The sequence below is a fragment of the Pan troglodytes genome, chromosome 6 (assembly GCF_028858775.2).
Source record: "Pan troglodytes isolate AG18354 chromosome 6, NHGRI_mPanTro3-v2.0_pri, whole genome shotgun sequence".
NCBI lineage: Eukaryota > Metazoa > Chordata > Mammalia > Primates > Hominidae > Pan > Pan troglodytes.
In genome coordinates, this window is record NC_072404.2 from 150,491,141 (window position 1) to 150,501,595 (window position 10,455).

Below are 10,455 nucleotides of genomic sequence, written 5' to 3' on the forward strand. Positions count from 1 at the left end.
TAGACAAACTCATGAAGATGGGAAAGAATTAATGAAAAAACACTGAAAACCCAAAAGGCCAGAGTGCCTCCTCTCCTCCAAATGATCGCAATGTATCTCCAGCAATGGCACAGAATTGGTTGGAGGATGAGACAGACAAATTGACAGAAGTAGGCTTCAGAAGATGAGTAATAAAAAACAGCTCTGAGCTAAAGGAGCATGTTCTAACCTAATGCAAAGAAGCTAAGAACGTTGATAAAAGGTTAGAGTAGCTGCTAACTAGAATAACCAGTTTAGAGAGGAACATAAATGACCTGGTGGAACTGAAAAACAGCACAAGAACCTTGTGAAGCATACACAAGTATCAATAGCCGAATCGACCACGCAGAAGAAAAGATATCAGAGTTTGAAGACCACCTTGCTGAAATAAGGCATGCAGACAAGACTAGAGAAAAAAGAATAAAAAGGAATCAACAAAGCCTCCAAGAAATGTGGGACTTCATAAAAAGACTAAACCTACGATTGATCAGAGTACCTGAGGGAGACGGAGAATGGAAACAAGTTGGAAAACACACTTTATGATATTATCCAGGAGAACTTCTCCAACCTCGCAAGACAGGCCAATATGCAAATTCAGGAAATACAGAGAACATCACTAAGATATTCCATGAGAAGATCATTCCCAAGACACATAATCTTCAGATTCTCTAAGGTCAAAATGAAGGAAAAAATGTTAAGGGCAGCCAGAGAGAAAGGCCAGGTCATCTACACAGGGAAGCCCATCAGACTAACAGCGGCCCTCTCAGCAGAAACTCTACAAGCCAGAAAAGATTGGGAGTCAATATTCAACATTCTTAGAGAAAAAAAATTTCAACCCAGAATTTCATATCTGGCCAAACTAATCTTCATAAGCAAAGGATAAATCAAATCCTTTCCAGACAAGCAAATACTGAGGGGTTTCATTACCACCAGGGCTGCCTTGCAAGAGCTCCTGAAAGAAGCACTAAATATGAAAAACAAAAACCAGTACCAGCCACTGCAAAACCACACCAAAATATGAAGACCAATGACACTATGAAGAAACTGCATCAATTAGTGCACAAAATAACCAAATAGCATCATGATGACAGGATCAAATTGACACATTACAATACTAACCTTAAATGTAAATGGGCTAAATGCCCCAGTTAAAAGACACAGACTGGCAAATTGGATAAAGAGTCAAGTCCCATTGGTGTGCTGCATCCAGGAGACCTGTCTTACGTGCAAAGACACACATAGGCTCAAAATAAAGGGATGGAGAAAAATTTACCAAGCAAATGGAAAGCAAAAAAAAAAAAAAAAAAAGTAGGGGTTGCAATCCTAGTCTCTGACAAAATAGACTTTAAACCAACAAAATCAAAAAAGACGAAGGGTATTACATAATGGTAAAGGGAACAATTCAACAAGAAGAGCTAACTGTTCTAAATATATATGCACCCAATACAGGAGCACCCAGATTCATAAAACAAGTTCTTAGAGACCCAAAAAGAGACAGACTCCCACACAATAATAGTGGAAGACTTTAACACCCCACTGTCAATATTAAACAGATCAACAAGACAGAAAATTAACAAGGATATTCAGGACTTGAACTCTCAGCTCTGGATCAAGTGGATCTAATAGACATCTACAGAAATCTCCACCCCAAATCAACAGAATATACGTTCTTCTCTGTGCCACATGGCACTTATTCTAAAATTGACCACATAATTGGAAGTAAAACAGTCCTCAACAAATGCAAAAGAACTGAAATCATAGCAAACAGTCTCTCAGACCACAGTGCAATCAAATTACAACTCAGGATTAAAAAACTCACTCAAAACCACACGATTACATGGAAATTGAACAATCTGCTCCTGAATGACTCCTCGGTAAATAATGAAATTAAAGCAGAAATCAAGAAGTTCTTTGAAACCAATGAGAACAAAGAGACAATGTACCACAATCTCTGGGACACAGCTAAAGCATTGTGTTAAGGGGGAAATTTATGGCACTAAACACCCACATCAGAAAGCGAGAAAGATCTCAAATCCACACCCAAATATCACAATTAAAAGAGCTAGAGAGGCAAGAGCAAACTAATCCAAAAGCTAGCAGAAGACAAGAAATAACTAAGATTAGAGCAGAATTGAAGGAGACAGAGACACAAAAAACTCCCCCAAAAATCACTGACTCCAGGAGCTGTTTTTTTAAAAAAATTAACAAAATAGACCACTGGCTAGACAAATAAAGAAGAAAAGAGAGAAAAATCAAATAGACATAATAAAAATGATAAGGGGATATCACCACTGATCCCACAGAAATATAAACTACCATCAGAGAATACTATCAACACCTTGATGCAAATAAACTAGAAAATCTAGAAGAAATGGAGAAATTCCTGGACACACACACCCTCCCAAGACTAAACCAAGAAGTCGGATCCCTGAATAGACCAATAGCAAGTTCTGAAATTGAGGCAATAATTAATAGCCTACCAAGCAAAAAAAGCTCAGAACCAGACGGATTCACGGCCGAATTTTACCAGAAGTACAAAGAAGAGCTGGTACCATTCCTTCTGAAACTACTCCAAACAATTGAAAAGGAGGGACTCCTCCCTAACTCACTTTATGAAGCCACCATCATCCTGATACCAAAACCAGGAAGAGACACAACAAAAAAAAGAAAACTTCAGACCAATATTCCTGATGAACATCAATACGAAAATCCTCAATAAAATACTGGCAAACCGAATCCAGCAGCATATCAAAAAACGTATCCACCATGATGAAGTTGGCTTCATCCCTGGGATGCAAGGCTGGTTCAACATATGCAAATCAATAAACATAATCCATCACATAAACAGAACCAAAGACAAAAACCACATAATTATCTCAATAGATGCAAAAAAGAGTTTTGATAAAATTCAACATCACTTCATGTTAAAAACTCTCAATAAACTAGGTATTGATGGAACATATCTCAAAATAATGAGAGCTATTTATGACAATATATAGCCAATATCATATTGAATAGGCAAAAGCTGGACACATTCCCTTTGAAAACCAGTACAAGACAAGGATGCCCTCTCTCACCACCCCTGTTCAACATAGTATTGGAAGCTCTGGCCAGGGCAATCAGGCAAGAGAAAGAAGTAAAGGGAATTCAAATAGGAAGAGAGGAAGTCAAATGGTCTCTGTTTGCAGATGACATGATTTTATATTTAGAAAACCCCAACATCTCAGCCCCAAAACTCCTTAACTGATAAGCAACTTCAGCAAAGTCTCAGAATACAGAATCAATGTGCAAAAATCACAAGCATTCCTTTACACCAACATAGATAAGCAGAAAGCCAAATCATAAATGAACTCCCATTCACGATTGCTACAAAGAGAATAAAACACCTAGGAATACAGCTAACAAGGGATGTGAAGGACCTCTTCAAGGAGAACTACAGACCACCAAGGAAACAAGAGAGGATACAAACAAGTGGAAAAACATTCCATCCTCGTGGATAGGAAGAATCAATATCATGAAAATGGCAGTACTGCCCAAAGTAATTTATAAATTCAACACTTTTCCCATCAAACTACCACTGACATTCTTCACAGATTTAGAAAAAACTACTTTAAATTTCATATGGAATCAAAGAAAACCCCGAATAGCCAAGACAATCCTAAGCAGAAGGAGCAAAGCTGGAGAGGTATCACACTACCTGACTTCAAACTGTACTACGAGGCTACAGTAACCAAAACAGACATATAGACCAATGCAACAGAACGGAGACCTCAGAAATAATACCACACATCTACAACTATCTGATCTTTGACAAAACTGACAAAAACAAGCAATGGGGAAAGGATTCCCTGTTCAATAAGTGATGCTGGGAAAACTGGCTAGCCATGTGCAGAAAACTGAAACTGGACCCCTTCCTTACACCTTATACAAAAATTAACTGAAGATGGATTAAAGACTTAAATGTAAAACCCAAAACCAGAAAAACTCCAGAAGAAAACCTAGGCAATACCATTCAGGACATAGGCATGGGTAAAGACTTCATGACAAAACACCAAAAGCAATTGCAACAGAAGCCAAAATTGACAAATGGGATCTAATTATACTAAAGAGCTTCTGCATAGCAAAAGAAACCAGCATCAGAGTGAACAGGCAACCTACAGAATGGGAGAAAATGTTTGCAATCTACCCATCTGACAAAGGTCTAATATCCAGAATTTACATGGAACTTAAACATATTTACAAGAAAAAAACAGACAACCCCATCAAAAAGTGGGCAAAGGATATGAAGACGCTTCTCAAAAGAAGACATTCATGCAGCCAACAAGCATATGTAAAAAAGCTCAATGGTTGGGTGTGGTGGCTCACGCCTATAATCCCAGCACTTTGGGAGGCCAGGGTGGGTGGATCACGAGGTCAGAATATCGAGACCATCCTGGCCAACATGAAACCCCATCTCTACTAAAATACAAAAAATTAGCCGGGGTGTGGTGGCGCACGCCTGTAGTCCCAGCTACTCGGGAAGCTGAGGCAGGGGAGTTGCTTGAACCCGGGAGGCAGAGGTTGCAGTGAGCCAAGATTGCACCACTGCACTCCAGCCTGGCAACAGAGCAAGTCTCCGTCTAAAAAAAAAAAAAAACTCAACATCACTGATCACACTGATCATCAGAGAAATGTAAATCAAAACCACAATGAGATACCATCTCACATCAGTCAGAATGGCAATTACTAGTAAGTCAAGAAACAATAGATGGCTGGGTAGGCTGTAGAGAAATAAGAATGCTTTTACTCTGCTGGTGGGAGTGTAAATTAGTTCAACCATTGTGGAAGACAGTATGGCGATTCCTCAAGGATCTAGAACCAGAACTACCATTTGACCCAGCAATCCCATTACTGGGTATATACCCAAAGGAATATAAATCATTCTACTATAAAGACACATGCACACATATGTTTATTGCAGCACTGTTTACAATAGCAAAGACATGGAACCAACCCAAATACCCATCAATGATAGACTGGATAAAGAAAATGTGGCCATATACACCATGGAATACTATGCAGCCATAAAAAGGAATGGGATCTGCCAGGCACGGTGGCTCACGCCTATAATCCCAGCTCTTTGGGAGGCCAAGGCAGGTGGATCACAAGGTCAGGAGTTTGAGACCAGCCTGGCCAATATGGTGAAACCCCGTCTCTACTAAAAATACAAAAATTAGCCAGGTGTGGTGGTGAGTGCCTGTAGTCCCAGCTACTCGGGAGGCTGAGACAGGAGAATTGCTTGAACCCAGGAGGCAGAGGTTGCAGTGAGCCGAGATGGCACCACTGCACTCCAGCCTGGGCAACAGAGTGAGACTCCATCTCAAAAAAAACAAAAAAAAAAAAAACAAGGCATTTGTAAACTGTCATGGCCCTGGTGGGAGTGTAGCAGTGAGGATGATCAGAGATCACTCTCATGGTCATCTTGGTTTTGTTCCTCAGAAAATTAAATGTCAGAAGACCAAGAAGCTCAAGAGGATGAATTGCTGGCCCCAGTGAGTATTTACGATGGAGATGAATTTAGAAAAGCAGTCTGTCCAAGGTGGAGAAACCAGGATCTATTTGGATTTGCCATAGAATTTCAAGATATTTGTGAGCGCTATCTGCTCTATGGGAAGAACACCCTGGCAGCGTGATCCCGTTTGCCTGGATGCAATTTCTTAAGGAAGAGACCCTAGTATACCTGAATATTGTCTCTCCTTTTGAGCTCAAGATTGATTCTCAGAAAAAAAGTGCAGAGAAGGACAGCTCAAGCCTCTCCCAACACAGAGCTAGATTTTGGAGGAACTTCTGGATCTGATACAGACCAAGAGGAAACTGTGGATGAGACAGCTGTGTGCAGGATGTGGAATCATTGTTAAATATGATCCAGGAAATCTTGGACTTTGATCAAGCTCAGCAGATAAAATGCTTTAATAGTAATTTGTTCCTGTGCAATATCTGTTTCTGTAAGAAGCTGGGTAGTGAATGCATGTACTTCTTGGAGTGCAGGCATGTGTACTGCAAAGACTGTCTGAAGGACTACTTTGAAATCCAGATCAGAGATGGCCAGGTTCAATGCCTCAACTGCCCAGAACCAAAGTGCCCTTCAGTGGCCACTACTGGTCAGGTCAAAGAGCTAGTGGAAGCAGAGTTATTTGCCTATTATGACTGCCTTCTCCTCCAGTCCACCTTGGACCTGATGGCAGATGTGGCTTACTGCCCCCACGCGTGCTGCCAGCTGCCTGTGATGCAGGAGCCTGGCTACATCATGGGTATCTGCTCCAGCTGCAATTTTGCCTTCTGTACCTTGTGCAGGTTGACCTACCATGGGGTCTCTCCATGTAAGGTGACTGCAGAGAAATTAATAGACCTACGAAATGAATACCTGCAAGCAGATAAGGCCAATAAAAGACTTTTGGAACAAAGGTATGATAAGAGGGTGATTCAGAAGGCACTGGAAGAGATGGAAAGTAAGGAGTGGCTAGAGAAAAACTTCAAGAACTGCCCATGTTGTGGAACTCCCAGAGAGAAATTAGGTGGATATAACAAGATGACATGTACTGGCTGTATGCAATATTTCTGTTGGATTTGCATGAGTTCTCTCTCTAGAGCAAACCCTTACAAACATTTCACTGATCCTGCTTCAACACGTCTTAAACAGCTGTTTTATGCTGTGGATGTTGATGAAGATATTTGGGAAGATGAGATTGAAGACTAGTTAACTACTGCTCAAGATATGGAAGTGGATTGGTTTTCCCTAATCTTTTGTCAAGTACACAAAGTAACCCTGCAGGATATTTAGGGTACTACTCATTCACTCTTCCTGTGTAGAAGATATGGAAGAACAAGATTTATATTTTCATGTGGTACTACTGAAGAGGGTGCATTCATACATTTTTTAATGCAAGTTGAGAAAAATTATAAGCCAAGGGTTCAGAAAATGAAACTACAGAATATTAAATATTATAATGTGTCCAAAGCTCTGAATAGTTAAAAATTAAATATTTATTGCCTTCCCCAAGCTTTACATAAGGAGAAGAGGGGTCAAGAGTTAAACTTACAGACCCTTTGTCTCTGAGAAGCATCCCTGTAAGACATTCTGTTGGAGTTCCCTCAGTACTACTCCTTACAACTGGGGTAGGTAGAAGCCTTATGAAAATTATACTGAGAATCTGATCTCATTTACTCCATGTTAATCACATTCTTACCAACCTAAATTTCTGCCAAGTCAGTTCTCTCTGGAGGAAGCCCTTTACTCTGTAACTGACTGGATGGTCCAGTGTCATTTTGACCTGCTTTTCAGAATGGAAATTTATAATAATTTAAAAATATGTTTTAATACCACAAACGCTATGGGGCACTTGATATTTATTAATGGTGTATATGCTCCACTGGTTTCAGGGCAAATCTAGAATTTAGTGATACTGGCTCAGAAGAATTTAAGTTCTATTCAACTTTCCTGGGTGTTAGAGCCTAGATTCAAAATGACTTGTCTTCGCTACTTTTGTTCCACATTCTCTCTCTTTACCTTTGCCCTACCTTCTGTTTGTAAGGACAGTCTTAATATTAATTCCAGCAACACATGTTTTTATTTTCTCTGCTGGAATAGGAGAAAGCTTAATAATATATTAATTTAATATAATATAATCATATTATTCATATATTCATCCCAAGCTGAATGTTCTTGAATTATCTGCATTTACCACTGTATATGCATATAGTGACAGTATAACCTGTCTATACCACTGTAGTTCCAGTCCTAATTTTCTGAATTATATTTAAAGGTCTTCTCTAACAAGCTATGGGAATTTGGCTTCGTACTCTTTTTTTGCAACAGCAGTGTTTTGGGTGATAATTTTGAATTGATAACTGTTCCTTTTTCTGGGTTTTGTTGGCCTTTTGAAAAATTGTCTTTCGTTATCGTTGGTGGGTGGCTTAGAAGCAAAGTAAAATTTTTTGGAAAAGAGGACAGAAAATTGAACTGCAGCTTGAGAACATATTGTTTTTTTCCTACTTTGTCATTGAAAATTGAAGAATTGCTTTTAACTGTTTTAGGTGTGTGTGTCCAGAGTGAGCAAGGACTATGTTTTTGGATTGTCAAAGAGGATGCTTAATCTTAAAAATAAAAATAAATTTAAAAATCATCTTGTAATTAGAAAAAAAAGGAATGAGATCATGTCTTTTCCAGGGACGTGGATGAAGCTGGAAGCCATCATCTTCAGCAAACGTAATACAGGAACAGAAAACCAAACACCACATGTTTTCACTCATAAGTGGGAGTTGAACAGTGAGAACACATGGACACATAGAGGGGAACATCACACACCAGGGCCTGTTGCGGGGTGAGGGGTGAGGGGAGGGAACATAGAGGATGTGTCAATAGGTGCAGCAAACCACCATAGCACACATATACCTATGTAACAAACCTGCACGTTCTGCACATGTATCCCGGCTTTTTTTAGAAGAAATAAAGGAAACAAAAATTAAAAAAAAAAATTCTCAAAGGAAGTAAAAATATGTATTTAAATTAATGGAAATGAAACTATAATATATTAAAATAAGTGAGATATAGCTAAAGCAGTACTGATACAGAAATTTATAGAACTAACTGCATATGCTAAAAAATGAGAAAACATCTGAAATCAATAATCTAAGCTCCCACCTCAGGGACCTATAAAAAGAAAAGCAAATAAACTCAAAGCAAGCAGAAAGAAGATAATAAAGATAAGAGCAGAAATTAATAAAATTAAAAACAGAAAAATGACACAGAAAATCAGTGAAACAACTGGTTGTTTGAAAAGATCAATAAAATTGACAAACTTCTATTAATACTGACAAATAAAGAAAAAAGACATAAATTACTAACATGAGGAATGAAACAGGATATCACTAAAAATCCTGCATACATCAAAGAGTTAATAGAAAACACTACACACAAATTTGACAACTTACAGAAAATGGATTATTTCCTCAATAAAATATGAACTACCACAACTCATTCAATATGAAATAGAATATTTGAATACCCCTGTAACTAATAAGGAAATTGATTTCATAATTTTAAAACCCTAAAAAAGAAATCACCTGGCCTAGGTGGTTTTAGAAGAGAATTTTACCAATAAAGGAAGAATTAATACCAATTCTATACAATTTCTTCCAGAAAATAGGAGTTCTCAGTTCATTTTATGAAGCCACTGTTAGTGTGATATCAAAACCAGACAAGGGCAAAACAAAAAAGGAAATGACAGAATAAGATTTTGCATAAATATAGATTTAACAAGCTAAATCTAACAAAATATTAGCAAATAGAATTCAGCTCTAAATAAAAAGAATTATACACCATGACCAAGTGAAGTCTATTTCAGGAATTCAAGGTTAGTTTAATATTCAAAAAGTAATTGATGAAATCCTTCATATTAGAGCAAGCTTAAGAAGAAAAATCACAAGATCCTATTAATTGGCACAGAAATTGGTATTCGACAGAATTCAGTACCCATCCATGATAAAAAGTCTCAGAAAAACATAGGAATAAAGGGGATCTTACTCAATAAAGTCCATTCTTACCACTTGATATAGTTTGGCTGTGTCCCCACCCAAATCTCACCTTTAATTGTAATAATCCCCACGTGTCAAGGCAGGGTCAGGTGGAGATAATTGAATCACGGGAGCAGTTTCCCCATACTCTTCTCATGGTAGTGAACAAGTCTCAGGAGATCCGATGGTTTTATAAATAGGAGTTCCCCTGCATAAGCTGTCTTGCCTGCCACCATGTAAGACATGACTTTGCTCCTCCTTTGCCTTCCGCCAAGATTGCGAGGCCTCCCCAGCCATGTGGAACTGTGAGTCAATTAAACCTCTTTCCTTTACAAATTACCCAGCATTGGGTATGTTTTTATTAGCAGCGTGAGAATAGAATAATACACCACTCTATTGAACATTGTGCTAGAAGTTCTAGCCACTGCAATAAGGCAATAAAAAAATAAAAAGCATATAAATCAGAAAGGAAAAAATAAAATGATCCCTACTGTGAAAGATGTTATTCTCTATGTAGAAAATCCTAATAAATTTACCAAAACACACATGCACGCATGCGCGCGCGCACACACACACACACACAACCTTTAGAACTAATAAGTTATGCTAGGCCTCAGAATACAAGATAAATGTACAAAATTAATTGCTCTTCTATAAATAAGCAATGAACATGTGAACACCAAAATTACAAAATATCTCAAAAAAAAATACTTAGTTTTACAGGGTTTGTATGCTGAAAAGTATACAACATGAATAAGAGAAATTTAAAAATATCTAAATGAGTGGAAAGATGTAGCATGTTCATAAATTGAAAGCCTCAATAAAGATGTCAATTCTTCCCAGCTTAATATACAAGTTTAACACGATGCCTATCAAAATCCCAGC

The 10,455-nt window shown here is 38.2% G+C and overlaps 2 protein-coding genes and 1 pseudogene across 19 annotated transcripts in view; 2 read left to right on the forward strand and 1 right to left on the reverse strand.

The window, feature by feature from the left end:
• Positions 1 to 10,455, forward strand: part of AGBL3 (AGBL carboxypeptidase 3) — a 148,859-nt gene that overhangs the window by 136,026 nt on the left and 2,378 nt on the right. The window lies entirely within an intron of this gene.
• The window catches only part of CYREN (cell cycle regulator of NHEJ), a 77,044-nt gene that overhangs the window by 29,306 nt on the left and 37,283 nt on the right, over positions 1 to 10,455 (reverse strand). The window lies entirely within an intron of this gene.
• On the forward strand, positions 5,449 to 6,838 carry LOC104007409 (E3 ubiquitin-protein ligase RNF14-like; annotated as a pseudogene).